The following is a 21539-nucleotide window of genomic DNA, read 5'->3' on the forward strand; positions in this document are numbered from 1 at the left end:
ATTAGGGTTAGCCGTGTAGGTGAACCTCCCAGTTTGTGGGAAGGTCACTGATTTGTCCTTCTCGAAACCTGTAGGTTAGAGAAGTGTTTGTCCTCACTTGAAACCTGTAGGTAAGAGTTGAGTATTGTAAGCTTGATTGAAGCTGTGAAGCAGATCAAGTATGTGTTCATTGTTGATTGTGTAAATAACTGTTGCAGGGTTGTAACAGTTAGGTATCACCAGGGAGTGAGCAGAGGTTTTCTTATCTTGGATGGAGTTATGAGATAGAGATATCATTGGGTAGTGACTAGGTAAACCAGAGGTTGTTTATCTGTAAACCAGAGGTTGTTTATATAAAATAATACTACTGATAGTGGAATCTTCTTCCTGGCTTGGTAGCCCCTGAGTAGGTTAGTTAGAACCGAACTGGGTTAACAATTAACTGTGTTATTTATCTTCTGCATTATTTGTTCAGTTATGAGTATTATGACTTTGTCTATAACATCAGATCAGAAGTGTTAGCTGTTCCTATACAAAACCATGTAAAATTGATAATCTGGTTATGTATGCTGAACATGTGTGATCCCAGGTCTTGACTCTTTCCTAAGAGTAATTAAATAATGAGGGATCCTTGTATTCTACTGATGCTACATTAATAATAGATCAGATGTCTTGACATTAGGATTGACATCCGAGTCTGTCATATCAGAATTTTCAAATGTTCTCAATATCTTGCCAAAGTTGTTTCCTATGGTCATTCCTGTTAGATGCATACACTGCTGTAATCCATTAAGTAAAGCTACCATCCAGCTTAAACATACCACAATGGATCGATTGGTCAGTCCTCTGCACCACTCTAACACTAACCTTGCTATCTTGCCACATAAACTAAATTCTACCATTAGTATGTTTATTATAATTGTCATGAACATTCCAATTACCTCCAATCTTCTCCATACACTTATGCATATTATCTTGTTTCACTCTAGTTTCCAAAAGGATAGCAATCAAAGGGTGTAGCTTCAAGAGACGAGATCCAATCTCTTTTTGTTTAGCTACTTTATTAAGCCCCCTAACATTCCACGAAATTATCATGTATCCCCTAAGGGATTCACCTCAGAGTCATTCCAAACTCCTAAGGTGCTAAATCCATTTTTACTAAATATGTGCTTCAAACTATGTACCTGATTTCTTCCTGTCTCTTTACTACCCTTCTGAACAACAGTCCATATTTCTTCCTCATCACTCTTAGCTTCTTGATTCATAGGACTCATCTGCTTGTCTGGAACTATGTCAGCTTTTTCCTCCTTGCTAGATTCACCATGTTCCTGAATAATCTTTTGCTGCCACAGTTTCACTGTAGGTTTCTTCTCCCTCCTGCACACATGCCCAACCTTTTGGCAAGATTCATAAAACTTTGGCCTCCATTCGTATTCAATCTTCTGCTTCCTCTCTTCCCCTTCAAAGTTGATCACTATTTCATCATGAAGCTTCTGAGACACATCTACTTCCAGAAGGATCCTAGCATAGGAAACTCTGAGTTTCTCAGCTGTGCACTCATTTGTATACAGAGGTGTACCAATCACACTGCCAATTTTCCCCAAGCTACTCTCGCCCCACATCTGGACAGGAAGGCTGGGAAATTTCACCCAAATTGGAACTGATCGCAACATGTCCCTTTCCATAGAGAAATCGGGACGCCATTCTAGAAGCACCATCGGCATATTACGAATTGAGTAAGGCCCTTTCGTCATTACATCTTCGTTGTCTTTCATAGTCTTGAACTTCAGAATGAAATATCCTTCATCGTGGTAAAACATATCTGGTAACTACACGAAATTCCACTCCTTAATCATGAAATTCTTCACCGCAATCATGCTCAAATACCCTCCAATCACGTCATTATCACCGCGGACTCCCAGAAATGAATTTCGTTTTCAACATCCTCAACTTTGAGTTCAACAATCGGTTTGCCATCTACAATCTTCGGAGCCACGAACTTCAATGCTTTCCCATTCGCAGTTCGTCGAATCTCCTTAATCACATCAACCCACAATTTAGCATCACCTTGCTTGTCACGATTATCCTTCCCACCTCCATCCTCCTGATCCTTAGGGTTTAGACTAGCCCCTACTACCGGCCTTGGAGTCACTTCCTCGCTCAACTTCTCTCCCTCGCCATTCTCAATCTCTCTTTCAGCTTCACTTTCCTCAACAATCTCAGGACCATCTACCGTTTGCTCGACAATTAGTGCATTCGCCGGTGACAGAGTGACCTTTTTCGGTGGTCGACCCCGTTTACGCGCCGCTGAACCTCTCGTCATTTTTTTTCTTTATTGATCTTGACTGAATTAATTAATAATATCAAACAATTTTGATTTAATAATATCAAAAAGGCAAAATTGTTTTTTATAAGGAATCAAACCCAATACTATTAAACAATATCTTAAATCTTTACCACTAGGCCAATAGGCATTCATGAAAAATAATTTCCAAGAGTTTTAATAATATTAAATAATTATGAATTTAAAACAAAAATTATAAAACTTATATCAATAGGGTTTCAAACCTCTTTGATTTACTAACTTCAAATAATACACCAATTTTAAAATAAAATTTATTAAATGTAAAACCTAAATATATTTAATCAATTAGAAATAAATTAAATTATATGTAATTGAAATTAAATAACACACAAATAAATATTTACTTATTTCAAATTAATTCAAATTAAATAATAATTAATTAATTTAATAGTAATTCAACTAATTATTAAAATATTTAATAAATTTAAATTAAATAATCAATTAATTTTTAAAATTATTTAGTTAATACAAACTAAACAGTAATAAATTAATTTAATAATAATTCAATTAAATATTAATTAATTTATTTTTATTTGATTAATTTTATTTAGGATTTATATTTTATTAATTTTATTTTTAAATTTTTGTATTATTTAAAATTAGTAAATATTTATTTTTTATTTGAAATAAGTAAATATTTGTTCTGAATTATTAACTTAAGTATTCATTATTAATAATATTAACAATATAAATTGACTTGTCTAGTTGTAAAGTGACTATCATTTAAGTTGAACGGATTTGAATTTGAGACCCGTTGGTACAAATTTTAACTTTGTTTTTTAAATTCTATATTATTTAATATTTCTAAAAATTATAAGAATTATTTGTCATGAATATACATTAGACTTGTGGTAAGGACTTAAGATATTGGTTTAAACGTCATAAGTTCAATTCCATATAAAAAATAATTTTGGCTTTTTTGATATTATTAATTCGGAATTGTTTTAAAATAAAATTATAATTAAAAATTAATTTAATATTTAAAAAATGAAAGCCAACATGGCAGTCCAGTCACAGTTTAAAAATATGAAAAAAACTGATTTAGTAAAAATATTAACATAAGGACTAATATGGTCCGGTTAAATTTTGTAATGGATTAAATCAAATTCTTTTTTTTTTGTGAGGGACTAATTTAAGTTGTGTGATTTTTGTGAGGGACCAAAATAGTTCTTCGGTGTAATTCAAATCTCTGTATTGTGATTAATTTGTTAAAATGACATTAAAGCTGAGTCTCTTGACTAAACACTTAAAATTGTGAGCAAAAATATCCCTTTGTATTTTACTTGTCTAGCAATAATGACATCAATAACACTGATGGCAGTATCAATCATAGTCCTTTCTTTGAATGAGAGAACTTTGAATATTAGAAATACGAGATCCAAAAGTTCTACATTCGATCTAGTTTTTCTGGGCTCGTTTTTCTTCCGTTTATCTTCTTGCGTGATCAGGTTCTGGGGGTTTGCTCACTTTCTTCTTCTCATCTTCGGTTTAAACTCCTGGTTTTCGAATCAGGGACCTTGGTGAAGGAGGGAATTTGGGTCTTCCGGGATTTGTTGTTGCGCGTCGCTTTTTCTGTAGCCCTGCTCTTTTTGCTGGTTTGTTTGTGTTGGGTTTCGAATCTGTTTGTGGATCTACTTGTTTTGGCTTTCTGCCGGATCCGGTTCGAGTTCGTTTTCTGTCTGATATGAGGAATTCAACAGTTCATAGGGGAGGAGGGTGGATGGAGGCTAAGAGAAAACCCTTTAGGAATTGGGTGCCATCCTGGGATTCTTTTCCTTCAGGTAACCCTCATCTCGGTCTGGGTCAGGAGAAGGTTAGTTCGTTCTATATCTCTGAATTTCCCGACAATACCAAGGCCAAGGATTTGTTTGGTTTGTTTGGATGCATTGGGTGTGTGGTGGAGGTTTCTATACCTCCCAGGAGGAATAAGGTGGGCAAGAGGTTTGGTTTTGCGAGATTTAAGGATGTGGCAGACTCGAGGTTATTGGCCGTTTCTTTAGATAATGTGATCATCTGTGGTAGGAAAATTCACGCCAACAAACCGAGGTTTGAGCGTTTGGTTCCAGCTGGGCGTAATTACGCAGGAGGCAAGAGGAGTTTTGGAGCAGGACCCGGAAAGGGGACGGAGAGGCTTAGAGTCAGTAGGAATGAGGGCATCGGGCACAGGGGGAGACTTGGATTCAGATCTTATGCAGATGCGGTTGTCGAGAAGGTTCAGGAGCTCCCAGAGACTAGCAGGAATCTGTTAGAGTTTTATTCCTCGACGGAGGTTAGGAACAGATTGGGCAAGGCTTTTGTGGGGAAGGTTCTGATTGCTGGCTCCACTTTTGGGATTCAAACTAAGCTTGAAATGGAGGGGATTTTCACCATTAAAGCAACGCCTTTAGGCGAATGGCTTTGTCTGCTTGAAGAATCCGAAAGGGGCGTGATAGATAGTCTGGTGGAGGAAGGCGAGTTATGGTGGAAGAATTGCTTCGAGAAAATATCCAGCTGGGAAGACTGCAATGTTGACTTGGAAAGACCGATGTGGGTTAGAATTTACGGTGTTCCTATTCAAGCCTAGAACGCAGATTTCTTCGTTTTGCTTGCAGACTCTCTAGGCAAATTCTTTTGCTTAGACGAAGGCACTGTTGGTGGTTCTTGCTTGGCGGTGGCTAGGGTGAGGATTTTGGTTCCTCTTGAATTCAAGTTACCAGACTCAGTGAAGGTGGGCATTGATGGGAGGGATTTCCGTTTGGTCCTTAGGGAGGAATGTGGTGTCTTTAACTCGACTGAGCACAGCTACAACTCTTCTGTGTCTGATTCGAATCTGTCGGACGCGGATAATTCCTCTGTGGACGTTATGGCAGAGTCGGATGACGAGATAGAGGAATTCAGTAGAACCCAGGACATTTCGGATTCTGTTAAGGAAGGAGTGCGTGAGAAGCAGGCGGAGACAGCCGGCGATTTATACGTCGAAGGAAGAGCGAGTCCAGGGTGTGATGGGTCTGCTCTGTCCAGGAGGGTAGCTGTCGGTTCACCGACAAACCCATTGTTGGATTCTGGGTGCGCGGCATCCATTTGCAGTAAGATTGCCGCAGATGGTCATATGTCTGAAAATGGTTCAGCTAAATCGAGTTCTTTCGTGAAGGAATCATTGAATCGTACCGTTTTACACGATGATGTTTCTGGATGCGCCGCTGGAGAGGTAGCAGGAGGCGGAGAGGCGACGAGAAAGTGTCACGATAACAGCCCTGGCAGCACTTATCTCATCGATGGGAAAGGAGTCCCTGGAGCTTTTGACCAGGCGATATCGGCTGTTAAAGACAGAAGGAGATGTCGGAAGAAGAGTGCTAGCATGTTGAAATTGTCGGTGTACGCCGGTTCTCTTCACAACAGAGCCACCAGGATGGCTAATATTCATAGAGGGAGGAGTTTGTCATCCAAACATAGGGTCTCTGTTTCTCTTCCCGGTTCGGTACCTTCATCTTCTAAAGCCATCAAGGGGTTCTCTCTTCCTTTGGAACCGGTTCTGGAGCTTTCTAGGGGGGACATAATTGGTTCTTCCTTTGGAGGCAGTGGCGAGAGCATAGACATTTCTAACAACAATAGGAGGCAGTGGAGTATGCTTGATGGTGAGGATGGTACCAAGATATGGAAAGCTATGGAGGCATTGGGGGTTACGAACATAGGCAAAGAAGAGCAGACTATACGGAGAATTCATTTGTTGGAGAATGAAGCTACATCGAAAAGGAGTGGTAAGAAGGAGTCTAAAATAGGTTTCCCATGATTGTTGGATCTTTGAACATAAGAGGGGGAGGCAACGTCTTGAAGAGAAAAAGAATTAGTTCTTTAATTTTTAAAAGTAAGGTGGATATTTTTTTGATCCAAGAGACCAAGATTAGCAACCTTCAAGAGTTGGTTGCGAGGAGTTTTTTTGGTAATAGAGAGTTTGGATACTCGTTCAACAATTCCTTGGGTAGATCGGGGGGTTTGTTGACGGTTTGGAAGGACGAGGGTGTGGAGGTTATTCTTAGTTTTAAAGGAGAGGGTTTCTTGGAAGTGAAATTCCGAGTGAAAGAAATGTTTATATATGTGATCAACGTTTATTCTTCTTGCGATATTGTTAAGAAGAGGATGATTTGGTGTAGATTGTTGGAGTTGAAAGAGTCTTACAACGATGGAGAGTGGATTATTGGTGGGGACTTCAACGCTATTAAGGCGAGCGGCGAGAGGAAGGGGAGAGGGGCGGTGGTTAATTCTAGCGAATTTAGGGAGTTTGCGGATTTTATTGATGATTCTAGTTTGGTAGATGTTCCATGCAAAGGGAAGAAATTTACTTGGTATAGCGGCTACGGCAAATCTATGAGTCGTATTGATAGGCTTTTAGTGTCGGTTAATTTGATTGAAGAGTGGGGAGTGGTGGGCCAATTTGTGGGGGATAGAGACATTTCGGATCATTGTCCCGTTTGGTTGGAAGTGGATAAAGAAGATTGGGGGCCTAAACCATTTAAATTCAATAATGAATGGTTTTCTTTCAATTCTTTTCTTTCTTTTGTGGAACTTGAATGGAAGAGCTTTAAGGTGGAAGGTAGAGGTGATTATGTTTTAAAACAAAAACTTAATCTCCTTAAGGGAAGACTTAAATGGTGGAATAAAGAGGTTTTTGGTAAGGTGGAGTTGGAAATTCAAGAGGAGGTAAGACAAATCAACTTAGGCGATACTTTATTGGAAGCAGAGAACACTCTTCCGGATGATATTTTTAATAGGAAGGAAGCAACTTGTAGATTTTGGACAAAATTGAGAATAAAGGAGAACATGATAGTCCAAAAGGCTAATGAGAAGTGGCTTAAGGAAGGAGATACTAATAGTGGTTTCTTCCATAAAGTTATGAAGGAGAAAAGAAGGATAAATCATATTGGGCCGATAAATTCGCCGGATGGGATGTTAAATTCCGTGAGGGAGGTTAAAGAGCACATCACCCATCATTTTGCAAAAAAATTTGAAGCGGAGGAAGGAGGGTCTCCTTCTCTAGAGGGGTTAGTTTTTGATAGTATTTGTGATGAAGACAAAATTTGGCTTGAAAGACCTTTTCAAGAAGAGGAGATTTTTGAGGCGCTAAAGTGTTGTGGTGGATCTAAAAGCCCGGGCCCGGATGGTTTTTCTTTTCTTTTCATTAAAAGGTGTTGGCCTTTTTTAAAAGAAGACTTTTTGAGGTACTTTGATCATTTCTTTGTGGGAGGTGAGTTATCTAAAGCGGTCACTTCTTCGTTTTTGGCTTTAATTCCTAAATCTCCCAATCCTTTGTCATTGGATGATTATAGACCGATTTGCTTGGTGGGATGCATGTACAAAATTATGGCGAAAGTTTTGGCGGGGAGATTGAAATTGGTGTTGAATTCGATTGTTTCTCATTGTCAAAGCGCTTTTGTTCCGGGTAGACAATTGCTCGATGGAGTGTTAGTGGCTAATGAGGTGGTGGACTATGCTAGGAAGGAAGGTATTTCTTGTCTTCTATTTAAATTTGATTTTGAGAAAGCATACGACAAAGTCTCATGGGAGTTTTTACGCTTTTTGTTGGTGAAAATGGGGTTTGGAGAAAAGTGGCGGAAGTGGATGGATTTGTTGGTTTTTAGGAGCGATATGTCGGTGGTGGTTAATGGGAGTCCAACAAAGGAGTTTTCGGTGAGGAGAGGATTAAGACAAGGGGATCCTTTATCGCCTTTTCTTTTTGTTTTGGTTGCGGAGGCTCTTTCTAGGTTGGTTCGGAGATCGGTCGAAATTGGAGAATACGAGAACCTTTCGATTAGAAGAAGGTGTGACGTTGACATTCTACAATTTGCGGATGATACTTTATTGGTGGGTCAAGGTTCTTGGAAACATGTGAAGGCGTTAAAGATTGTTTTAAGGGCTTTTGAGCTAGTGTCGGGGCTTGGAATTAATTTCCATAAAAGCAAATTGATTGGTTTTAATGTTACGCCTATTTTTTTGGAGACCGCCTCGTTATACCTTGCGTGTAAGATAGAAGAGTGTAATTTTGTGTTTCTTGGCATTCCCATTGGATCTAATCCGAGGAAAGTTTCTACTTGGCAACCTCTTCTTGACAAAATGAGAAAGCGTTTACATGGGTGGAGGAATCGCTTTTTAAGTTTCGGGGGTAGGATAACTCTTTTGAAGTCCATTTTAAGTTCGTTAGCCATTTTCACTATGTCATTTTACAAGATGCCGGCAAAAGTGATTAAAGAATTCACCAAGCTTCAAAGTAATTTTTTATGGGGAGGGGTGTCGGAGAAGAGAAACATCCATTGGGTTAGTTGGAAAGTTGTGACTTTGCCTTACATTAAGGGCGGATTAGCCATCAAAGATATCAAAGACTTTAATTTGGCTCTCTTGAACAAATGGAGATGGAGGATAGCTAAAGGAGGGAGGGCATTGTGGAGTGAGGTGTTAAAGGCTCGTTATGGAGACATTAATATGCATGTTTTATGCGGTGGAGCGTCTTCCAATTTTTCTTCTTCATCCTTATGGTGGCGGGACTTAATAAAGGTCGGTTCTTTTAATTCTTTTTTCTATCCGTCTTCTTCCGATCCTTTTGTTTCCAATTGTTGTTTTAAGGTGGGAAATGGCTTTTCCACTCCTTTTTGGGAAGTTTGTTGGATTGAGTCTCTTTCCTTGAGGGAGGATTTTCCGGAACTTTTTGAGATTTCTTCCTTGAAAAAAGTTTCCGTTGCGGCTATGGGGGGGTGGAGTGATGGGGAGTGGAAGTGGGGGGATTTGGGTATTTCGGACCGAGAAGTGGAGGAGTTGGGTTTGGTAGATAAGTTGGCGGTTTTGAGGACCCGGTTGGAGAATTTCAAAGGGTGGCAAGATGCTAATGACTCGGTTTGGTGGGTTCTTAGTCCGGAAAAGTCTTTTTCGGTAGCTTCGTGCTACGAAAATTTTGTTTCTTTGCGGATGCCTTACGGTCCCATTAATAGGCATGACGAGGCTTTAGAAATCATTTGGAAGATGGAAATCCCTTTCAAGATCAAAGCTTTTGCTTGGAGGCTTTTTGTGAATAGGCTACCTACAAAAGACCTTTTATTGTATAGAGGTATTAATTTAACTCCTTCTAATTTTAATTGTTTTTCTTGCGACACGCACGTGGAAGACAAGGATCACTTGTTCTTTAAGTGTGATGTAATTAAGGTTGTTTGGAAAGAAATTGGTGTGTGGGTGGATTACTCGAATTGGAAGGATGAGGTTAACATTCCGTTTTTTATGGAATGGAATTCCAAGGGTTGGGACAAAGGAATTAAAGTCGGAAAATTGGGGGTGTTTTGGTTAGCCACTTGTTGGATTATTTGGTTGACAAGGAATGGCGTTTGTTTTAGGAATGAGGGATGAAATATTAACAATATAGTGTGGAACATCAAGATTCTTTGTTGGAGGTGGTCTTCCTTTGGCGACATTACTCAATCCAATTATAATTTTTACGATTTTTGCAAAGACCCTTTGTCTTTTATGTCGTGATTGTAATTGGTATGTAATTTCGTTTTTTTTGTCGGACTAGTTCCGTACCCGTGTAACAAGGTTTGAGAACCCTTAGTTCTCTTATTAATATATCTCTTGCTTACACAAAAAAAATGTTACATAATTTTATTTATGTACATATTTACACTGAATGACAGGATTGGATCCTCTCCTTCCATTATTTCTCTCCAATTATCTCTTTTACAAATTTGTCTCTATCTCTCACTAACATTTTCCCTCTCTTCTTTTTTATATAATATATTTTATTAATATTTATTATTATTACACATGTTTGATTGAAGGAGAGGGATGTATGGAAGGAGATGATCCAATGTGCTGAATGACAATGTGTTTCCATTATCTTATACCAACTGCAATTTTTATGGGTTAGACAAAAATTCGAGGTTATAACAACGGATAATTATATTATTTAATTACTCTTCCCAATTGCAACTTCTACGATTTTTGTAAAGACCCGATGTTTTTTCTTTCGTAGGTTCAATTGGTTTGTAATTTCTCTTGTCGAGTTTATAACTCGTTCTTGTGTAATAGGTTTTGAGAACCCTTAGTTCTCCATATATAATATCTTGCTTAAACAAAAAAAAATTTATCTATCATGTATTTTCATTGTTATTGAATAAAATTAGCCGTTAGTATATGTTTTTTTTCATAAATGTTTCTTTTTTATAATAAATATTTTATCATAATTAAATTTTGACAATACTTTTTATTAACACCACAAAAAATTCACACAAAATTTAAAGCATAATCAAAGATGATTTCAATTATATTGTCAAAATAGCAAGTCTTCCAAACATATTAAAATAACAAAATAATGTCAATTATATAATAATAACTACCAAAATAAATGGTTCAACAACAAAAAAACACAATTATATCTAAGATAAAAATAATTTATTATCTTCCTCTCTTTCATCTTCATTTGTACATGGACTTCGAGAATTTATCTAATTTAGGACACTAGAAATATACGTAGTCTATCTAAAAAAAATAAAATAAGTTACAAAAACTTAACTTAATAAATATTTTCTTAATATTTGAAATATGAACTCGAAGAGAAAAATATTTTATATATATATATATATATATATATATATATATATATATATATATATATATATATATATATATATATATATATATATATATATATATATATATAATAACATCCAGTTCTTCTTGAGGTAATCGATTTTGTATCACTGACATCAAATTTGTCATAACTCAATTCTTCTTTATATCGGTTTCATTCTTTCATTTTTTTAAATCTTATTTTTATTTTATTTATTTTTTAGTTATAATTATAAAGAGAAATTGTAGGAGAAATTATTTTTTTATTTGTTACTATATAAACAAGAATTTGTGATGTGGAATGATTTTTTATATTTTTAAAAAGGTGAAGAATTGAGCACCTTTTATCTAGGTGTATTGAAATTTTTTGAATATTTAGTAAAAATTGAACTTTTTTTTTTATTTCAGATCATATATTAACAGTTGATTTATAATTTCGATCCCTAAATACTATTTCAGATAATATTTATTACGTGTAAAAAATCATTCAAATATTTAAAAGATGATTTGACAAAGTCCAGTTGAATGAAACATTAAGATTCCTTCTTGTAGCATTATCTCTATCAAAAGAAAAATGAAACTCAATGTTAGGTGCAATTTTCTAACCGAAGAAAAATGAGATCCATTATCTACCACAAGCATCTCTACCGTATGAAACACAAGCAACATTGTCTGGCACAAGTTTTCTTACTCTAAGAAAAATGAGTCTCTTCTTCCAGTGATGATTTTGTCTCTCATGAGTCATGAAGAACATATATATTGTCAAAGCCAGAGTTCAAAAAAGGTTGCCGTCGTGTAAAGACTTTTATGATTTCATATGATACAGTTGTTTTTCAATATTGATTGTGGTCGTCGCAGTGTGAATTAATTATAATTTATTTTTTAAATAAAAAATTGTGTGCCAATATCATATTTATCACAGCCATTTTCATAATCACCGACCGTTTTGATGACCTACAGTTCATATCCTTTAGTAGTTAATGGTCTCATTTTTTTCAATAATATTTTAAATATAGAGATAGGTGAAAAAAAGTAAAGTGTACGGTAATAGTCATATAAATTATTTGCAATAAGACTAGTACAAGGTTAGGAACGACTCACAATTAAGGGTGACAAACGGGTGTGCCCGTTCCGTTTAGGTCCTTCCCACAAAAGTTTGCAGAAAATAAGACGGGATAGGTGGGCATAATTGAGGGTACGGGTCTAAAATCTTATTCGCCCAGTACAAAACTGCGGGCATGGTGGAGAATGTTTGCGGACACTACATCTTTTAGACCTAAAAAAACATAAAATTGCGTTAATTCCATCCCCGCAAAAACCTCGCAAAAAATACAATTAAAATGCAAAAAAAAGATTTTTAAAACGTTTTTAAAATGAAAATTAAAAAGAAAATTAAAAACATTGAATAAATTGCAAATAGAGGTATGGAAAAATAAGAAATGGTTTCTAATATATTTAGAAATTTTTTGGGGATTTTTAGAAACCGAAAACTATTTTTAAACCAATTAAAATCATGCGAATAAGAAAAAATTAATAAAAATTACAGAAAACATAAATAAAAATCTCAAAAATTAATACAAAGTGTAAGATAATCAGAAATGTTATTGTGAATCTTTTTATACTTTTTGAAATTAAAATGAGAGATATTATTTTTTAAAGTTAAATGAATAAAAAGAAAAAAATGGATATTAGAAAATAACAAAAATTGTGGCGCGTTTGATCTAGTTCATTATCCAAAAGTGCGCGTGTATGATGGATTTTAGTGAAATAAACACACTGAAACACATTTAAATCCAACCAATCAAAATATAACACCTCATTAAACTCAGACCATCGAGTCCACTCCGCACCACCGTTCTAGTGATTAACATAACTCCTATAAGAGTCCAACATCATCAATCAGGTTTCCAACATCAAACCATATATATATATATATATATATATATATATATATATATATATATATATATATATATATATATATATATATATATATATATATATATATATATATATATATATATATATATATATATATATATATATATATATATATATATATATATATATATATATATATATATATATATATATATATATATATATATATATATATAGGAGGGTTATATTTACTTAAAGAGTAATGTGAAAGACTTACTCCAAATCTTAGTCATTGATTTTCATTAATCTAACGGTTTTAATTGATCATTTAATCTAATTATTTTTGGAAATATTTTTCTATATAAAAAATTAATTAAAGCCGTTAGATTAATGATAATCAATGGTTAAGATTTGGAGTAACTCTTCAACACTTACTCTTGGAGTAAATATAACTCTCCTTATATATATATATATATATATATATATATATATATATATATATATATATATATATATATATATATATATATATATATATATATAATGAGTGCCAAAGTGACTTTATTTCTTTCTTATCTTCATCCCTTTTGAGGCCAAAAGCCAAAGTAACTTTAAAGTTGATAATGACAACTCTTATCTTGAAATTTAAAAACATTATAGTAATTTTATCAAAGATAATAGTGTCTTTCAACATAATATATTCTCCTTAGAGATCTGGAATACCGTAATATTCGTCTTCATTTTCTGGTGCCAGTTCAGATGTGCTGGAAGCACTATCACTTCCGGAAAAGGCAGACATGACATCTTTTAATTTCTCTATGAATTTCGTTGGATCCGCAGTAGAAGATAGTGCGGCTAATACCTTAGATATGTGTGCTAAAAAAGCAGTATCTTTAGAAGCAGACGAAGTCTTGCATAATTTTGGATGATCTTTAAACCAATTTCGTAATGTTGTTGGTGATAGTAATTCAGGGTTAAACCTAACCCACCATTTAATAGATATCTTTTTGACTAATTGTTGGGCTGGACACTCTGCCCATATTTGTTCAAAGGAGAATGTCCAAGAAGTAATCCAGTTAATGGCAAAGACGGCGCAAAAAGCCAGTAAAGATTTGTGCTATGGGCACGTAACAGTAGAAGTAAACTCTCTATAAATTTTGGAAGTATAATCTGGAAATATATTTTCATTGAGTCCATACACATTGAACCACTGTATGAACCAATTAGGAAAAGATAATGAAATATTCTTATTAAACCAAATGAACCATGTGTGCTCAAAAGGTTTAACACAGAGGAAATGGGACCTAACGTCAATGTAATTAAGATAGTTGTAATGTTGAGGAGTGTATTGCCTTGAAAATGATTTAACAGCTGTTGGAGGAAGATTTCAATCAGCGGGTGATAAGACCTTATTAATTTTAAACTTTAAAAATTTAATAACTGAGTTATCATATTCATGAGTGAGAGTAATGGAGTCTGAGTCTACTAGTATAAACTCATAAAGTTCTCCTATTTTTAATGTAACTTTTGGTAAAAAGAAGAATCCTTGAGGAAATAATTTTGTAATAACCTGTGTCAAAGAAGAGCCCTGAGGGCAGTAATGTTGTTCCAGAGGAATAATAGGCAGTGAAAAATTTTTTGTAATAAAAAGTTGTCCTCTCTGTAAGAGGAGGAGTGTAATATGCTAACCTTGATGGCGAAGTCTTCTAGGGAGAAGGGGAAGCCGTAATCTTCTGAGTGAACTGCAAAGGAGAAACCAATGCATATTTTACTCCAGACCCCTTGGAGGAGGAATTAGGAGGGCTAATCTTTGATAAGTAGGTGGGAGAACCCAAAATAATCTGCTTATCATTTGATGGTAATTGGGGGCCATAAGACGCTTTACTATTCGTCTTTTTGTTGTTCATAGTTACCCTTCTGAAATTCTCTTGTCAAAAAATCAGGCAAAGCGTTTTTAAAACCTTTAATATGCATGATTTCAAAATGAAAACATGCAAGTAAAGATTGTCATTTGGAAAATATATGTTTAGTAACTAATTTTTTTACATCCTTTTGTAAGATATTTTTTGCAGATTTGCAATCAGTTTTTAATAAAAAAGATTTGGAAAATAAATCATCTTGAAATTTCATAATGCATAAAACAATTGCTAAAATTTCTATTTTAATAGTGATGTAATTTAATTAGGCAGAAGACCAAGTCCCAGAATAATATCTGACAACTTGTTCCTTTTCTGAACCCGGAAGTATTTGTTTTAAAATTCCTCCAAACCCAAGGTCAATGGCATCTGTTTCAACTATTAATTTGACACTAGGACATGGGATTCATAGACATGGTAATTTTTTGACTATTTACTTTAAATGAATAACACTTTGAGACATGGAGTCATCCCAATGAGGGGGATTTTTCTTGAGACGTTTGAATAATGGTGCACAAATAGTTCTAAGGTTGGGAATGAAATCTGAGACATAATTAAGACAACCTAGAAACTTTTGTAGTTGGTTTTTATCTTTTATTTCATTTGGGAATTTACTAACAAATTTTAGAGACCAGCTAATAGGAGTATACATTTCCTGGATGATATCAGAACCTAAATATCTAATCTTTGATTGGAATATTTTTAATTTCTTTTCAGATAAAACTAGACCATTATACTTGATTATTTCATAGAATTTATTCATATGGTCTATATGTTGATTAATGGAATCTGAAAAAACTAAGATATCATCCAAATAAACTATGGTGAAGTGAGAATAATCATTATATATATTGTTCATAATATTTTGGAATTCTGAAGGTGCATTCTTTAGACCTAAAGGCATATCATTCCATTCACGATACCCAAAAGGTACCACAAAAACGGTTTTTTATTTATCTTCCTCTTTTAATTGAATTTGGTAATATCTAGATTTAAGGTCAAATTTAGAAAATACACTTTTATTATGTAATCTATTAGTTAAATCTTTCTTACTAGGAATATGATACCTAATCCACTATAATGCGGTGATTAAAGGTTTATAATTAATTACCAAACGAGGACTTCCTCGTTTTAATTTAGAGGCATTGACAACATGGCGGAGCAACTCCAAGGAGACTTGCTTGACCTAATTAGATCCTTTTTTAAGTAATCTTGTATTTCAATTTTACAATAATCCAGATGTTGTTTATTGATCTGAATTGGCCTAACTTTAGTTGGTATATTAATTTTTTAAAAATTGAGTTCATAAGGTAAAGATACAACATAAACTTTTCTTTTTCAAAAAGCTTATGGCCAGAATGTCCAGCCCAACAATTAGTCAAGAAAAAAAAACTATTCCATGTTCAAAACATCGCTTATAATCTAGTCAGGAAGTCGATATGTTAAGAATTGCCGTTTGCTACCAAAAAATTGTTAATAGTCATTGAGTCCTTTATATAAATCTTGAGTTTCAACTAATGCATATTCAAGTCAAAATTTTCTCTAAACAAAGGAGTGAGTGAAAGGGTATATAAAAATTAGGAAAAAGTAAAGTGAAAGAAACAATAAAGTTATCAATAATGAAATTTATAAACACAACTTGGTGAAACTAAATTCTAACATTGACGGTAGAAAAGAATTACTGTCAGTACATTAATTTGAAGGAAGAAGATTTTTTTTCGTTCTTTGATTTGATTTTTGTTCAAATATTTATTAGCTTAAGTGTTGGGTTTGTTTATGTTCAGAGTTTTCAATAAAGTGAAACTCCATAGCTTTTGAACCCCGAATGTCAAGATCCTCTACTTTTGCAAATGTGTTTTGGGTCAAAGCCACTAACCATGTTGAGTCAGATTTTTTTTGTATTAATTAATTTTTTAGAGTAAGATTCATTCTTGAAAATAATATATTTAAATAATTTTGATAAACTATTTTAAAAACTTCTTTTTATTGATTCATTTTATATCTATCATAATTGTAGTTATTATGTAAGGAATTATGTTGTTACACAAAAACAAAAATCCGAGGCTACGTAAAAATATTATATATAATTTATCTTAGTTGGATAATTCTTAATCTTAAAAAAAATACATAATTTATATTTTGATATCTAAAAATAGAAGTTGAACTAATATTAATGGTAGTTTTATTCTCTCAATCAAATTCATTCTTTTTATTTTGAAATAAATTTATATAAATGCTCTTCAATTATATCTTTTCTTTATATATATTTTACTTTTAAATCGAAAGTAAATGCCTATCATATTTATTTTCATTTCCTAATTAAAACTAATATAATGGTTTTATTCCTTCTTTAAAATTTTCAATGCACAATACTAAAACTTTTTTTAATATAATAAAATATTCTATTTTTTTAAATAATCATAAAAAAATTTAATATATGTATTTTGGGAAAGATAGTATATTTATTTTTAACGACGACATTTGTTATGATATAAAAAAAAAAATCCAGATCATTTATAATAAATTCATTATTTGTTATAGTAATACATTTATTCATTGATTACTGAAAATTTGAATGATTTTTTTTATTACAGTCACCAAAAGAGGTTGGAGGTTTTGGCTTAACTAAAGCAAACAATACTTTGTTACCCTGTTCATTCAACATAAGTTTCTAGGACACGGGCTCCTCTGTTTGATTTCTGGTAGAAGATGACATGGTAATTGCCGACTAATTGGTAGTAACAGCTAGCAATTGAAAGGGTTGGAGCTTTGTTCTGTTTGTACTTATAAAGATGTTCTGAGTATTCGTATACGATATATAGTGTGAATTCAAATTCTTTTATAATTGATTTATTCTAAAATTAAGGCATGTATTATTAAAATAATTTTCTATTAATTGTAAATTACTGTAATAGTTTTTTGTGTTGGAAACTTAGACTATGTTTGGATATCATAAAATTAACGGAGTGGAATTGAGTGGAGCGGAGTGGAGTGTGTTGGTGATTTTAGTATCCTCAATGTATTTTGGTAGTAATGTGATTTACTATAGGCCGATGCAATTATGCGTTAAGCTTGATACGAGTTAGGGTAGTGCGGAGTGCACGCTCGTAGAGCCAAACGTGCAATTGAATACGAATAATAGAAACGGGGTTCCAAGGGGCGGAGCCCCTGGCGGGGTGCGGGGCAGCGCCCCGTCGGGGTCCAAGGGGCAGAGCCCCTGGCTGGGGTCCCGTTTTTTCTCAACCGACATAACCGTTTTTTTTCTGAACAGGTGTGTCATTTCGATTTCTGTTGTTGATCTTCTATATAAGGATTCATTTGGCCTCGGTTTCGTATACGAAAAATAATACTTTCTCTCTACATTCCTGATCTGTTCTCTTTTGTTAGAAACAGATTGCTCTTCGAGAAATATCCCCACAAAGATTTCGTGAACCCAGGCAAGAATAGGGTCGAAATACTTTGTTCGGAAAGTGTACGAACACGATTCTTCGAAATTATCTAGGATTATCATACCTATTTTCTAACAGAGTGGAGCGGAACAAAGATACCATTCCATTATTTGGAAATTTTAGGACGGAACAAGGTAGTTATTCATTCCGTCCAAATCGGAGGGTAAGAAAAATGGTGGTAAGTGATGGAATGGGATGGAATCCATACCACTTCTGCTCCATTTCATCCGTTTTTAAATTATCCAAAAAATGAAATATCATTTTATTCCATCTCACTCCATTCCGCTCCATCCGGTTCCATCAATCCAAACAAAACCTTAAGGAACAGATTATAAGCGAAGATTGAGACAGCACAAAGAGTTAAGTAAACTTAGATGTGCCGGCGATATGTTAAGAATTGCCGTTTGCAACCAAAAAATTGTTAATAGTCATTGAATCCTTTATATATAAATCTTAAGTTTCTACCAACGCAGATTTAAGTCAAAATTTTCACTAAACCAAAGGAGTGAGTGAAAGGGTATATAAAAATTAGAAAAAAGTAAAGTGAAAGAAACAATAAAGTACTATCATTTTCTATAGGGTAAAGATATTGCATATACACCTCATCAATAATGAAATTTGTAAACTCAACTGGCTGAAACTAAATTCCAACATTGTCGGTAGAAAAGAATTACTGTCAATACATCAATTATTCGTTTTGGATATTTAAAGTAGAAAATTCAATATAATCTATATATAATAAAAATAAATAAATTTAGTAATGTATGTAACTGTATATCACATCTCTATTAGTATTTTTCATCCATTTTTAGACAATCTTTATTAGATAATAATAGTCTTTGAAAGGACACATTTTTGGAATATGTAACTGACTGTGTCGGTGACTTAGTGTATTGGAAAATTATACAACTTGTCCATTCCAATTCACACAATTTCAAACTTCGCCACCATATGATAACAAAATATTAGGTTACAAAGTTGAAAATTCACAATGAAATATTGACTTATAGTAAATAAAGTGCTACGTTATTACGGATTAAAGATTGAGACATACACCTGGATTAAAGATTGAGACATACACCTATGATCATACAATAGAAAATAGTTAGATGAAAATTTTGACAACTTTGTCAAGTGTCACCATTCTAGGTCCCATGTTAATTTTAAGATTTCTATTTTTAATAATTTTCTTATTTTTATTTTAATTAATAATTTTTAGTTTTTATTTTATTTTTTCAGGTACGTAAACCTCTTTCACTTCCCTAAATTTTATTCTTATTTTTTGTTTTTAATTTATTTTTCCACACGTACATAGTAAATCTCTTAGAAAATATTTAACACCCAATAATGTGTGTACGATACATTATCCCTTCCCTCTTTTTGTTCCCTTTCAATGCACCGCCCTTTCATATACATCTCTCTTTTCCCAATTTTTTCAATTTTCACACCCAATACATTATCCCTTCTCTTCTCTTTATTACGCCTTCAGAAATCTCTCCCATCCTTAATCCATCTCAAATTAGGTATTTCCAAAATTTCAATCAAACCGTAAATGTTCGGCGGTTGGTGATCTTCTATTCCATTCACGATGCAAATAATTTAATGCTGGTTTATCATCTCCCAAAATCTAATCACTGCATTATCAATGATAGTTTGAAAGTTTGTTCTTTTAACTTTTTGTATTTCTTCCTATAAATATGACCTATTTCATCTCCAATTCATCATCCCCTTTGAACCCTTACGATTTTGCGTTATTTTCCTATGGCCGCCGCAAGTTGCAATTTTGTTTCTGAAATCACACCAGCAAAAGAGTCAAGGGATGTTGTTGTTCAAGTTAGTCGATTGTGGTTTGTGCCAGACATGAATTCGAAACAGAAGTTTTATGTTACGGAGAAGGTTCTAATGGATGAGAAGGTTGCTGTTGTTTGATTTGTATTTTTTTTCTTTGCATTATTATATATGGTTTGTTTTGATCTTGATTCGTTATTGTTTGTAGGGTTTCAAGATTCAAGCTTCTGTTCGTAAGGCTCTGCTGTCTCGATTTGAGATTCAAGATCCTGGTTTGTTAATTACAACAAGGATATTTACATTTTTCAATTTGTGTTTCTTTTGCAGATTGACATTTGAGACCACTTACAAACTCCTAGGGGACCATCTTTTTCCCATTCTTTGGTAAACCTGATGTGTATTTGTTTTTTTGATTGAATAATGTTCATTATTTTCATTTTGTTGGTACTTAATATTTTGTCAGGACCGACCCTGTTGAAACCCATCAAATTAATTCTAAATGCTTTCAATCTTCAATCTCTTCTTTGAAATTCGGAGAACCCTTCCAAATCCCTCATCATTCTTCTTCACTCCTTCCATAACTCTATAAAATATGGCAGTGGATGTACATCTCAATCCCATGCGTTTTGCGACTTCCACAATTACAGTATTCTCCTTCTTCATCTTCGTTTTACATCCCATCGATCTGATACTCAAATGTTTCTTTCATCTTTTCTGTTTCCTCTTAAAAAATCTCTCAAATGATTCGACCATCTTTTTCGTCTACTTTGATTTTTCAATCATCATGTTCAATTGCTTTGTTTTTTAATTTACTTTGATTCTTCATAAAAAAGGTCATGATTCCTTTCCTTTTGTGTTGTTGGTGTTTTTGATGTTGATGTATGTTAGTGTTATACATGATTTCAGGTTGTTATTTACATCTAACTATTAACATCAAAGATTGATAACAGATCTTACTGATCTTACCATGTTTTCTTAAAGCATGTTTCTTTAAATCGTTTCTTTGTAACACCATTCAAAGTAAGACTTACGGATTCTGCATAGCTAACAGATCTTATCAAGTATTACTCATTACTCTACTTGCATATGAAAAGGTTACACCCAAAAAGAGACACCTAAGAAGTAAGTGATTCTTGGGATTTTTTTTTCCGATCCAAATTCTTCATTTTTGAATTTTTTAGATCCAAATTCTATTATTATGTAAAACATTCATTCTACATTGGAAATGGTAGAATGATACTATGCTTATTAATTTAAGTGTTGGGTTTGTTTCTGTGAAGGAAGAAATTTTTTTCTTTCTCTGATTTAATTTTTGTTTAAGTGTTTATTAGCTTAAGTGTTTATTAGTTTAAGTGATGAGTTTGTTTTTGTGAAGGAAGGAGATTTTTTTCTTTATTTGATTTGATTTTTGTTCAAGTGTTTATTAGCTTAAGTGTTGGGTTTGTTTCTGTTCTTTCTGATGCAGGAGATTTCTTCAGAGTTTTCAATAAGGTGAAACTCCAAAGCTTTTGAACCCCGAATGTCAAGATCCTCTACTTTTGCAAATGTGTTTTGGGTCAAAGCCACTAATCACGTTGA

The 21539-nt window shown here is 33.6% G+C and overlaps 1 long non-coding RNA gene across 1 annotated transcript; it reads left to right on the forward strand.

The window, feature by feature from the left end:
• The first annotated feature begins 19588 nt into the window (after nt 1-19588).
• LOC131606529 (uncharacterized) lies at nt 19589-21191 on the forward strand. Its single transcript, XR_009284864.1, has 3 exons — nt 19589-20087; nt 20170-20194; nt 20289-21191. It is a non-coding gene; the product is annotated as an uncharacterized LOC131606529 (long non-coding RNA).
• Nucleotides 21192-21539: the final 348 nt, after the last annotated feature.

This window comes from Vicia villosa, linkage group LG5 (genome assembly GCF_029867415.1).
Source record: "Vicia villosa cultivar HV-30 ecotype Madison, WI linkage group LG5, Vvil1.0, whole genome shotgun sequence".
Classification (NCBI taxonomy): domain Eukaryota; kingdom Viridiplantae; phylum Streptophyta; class Magnoliopsida; order Fabales; family Fabaceae; genus Vicia; species Vicia villosa.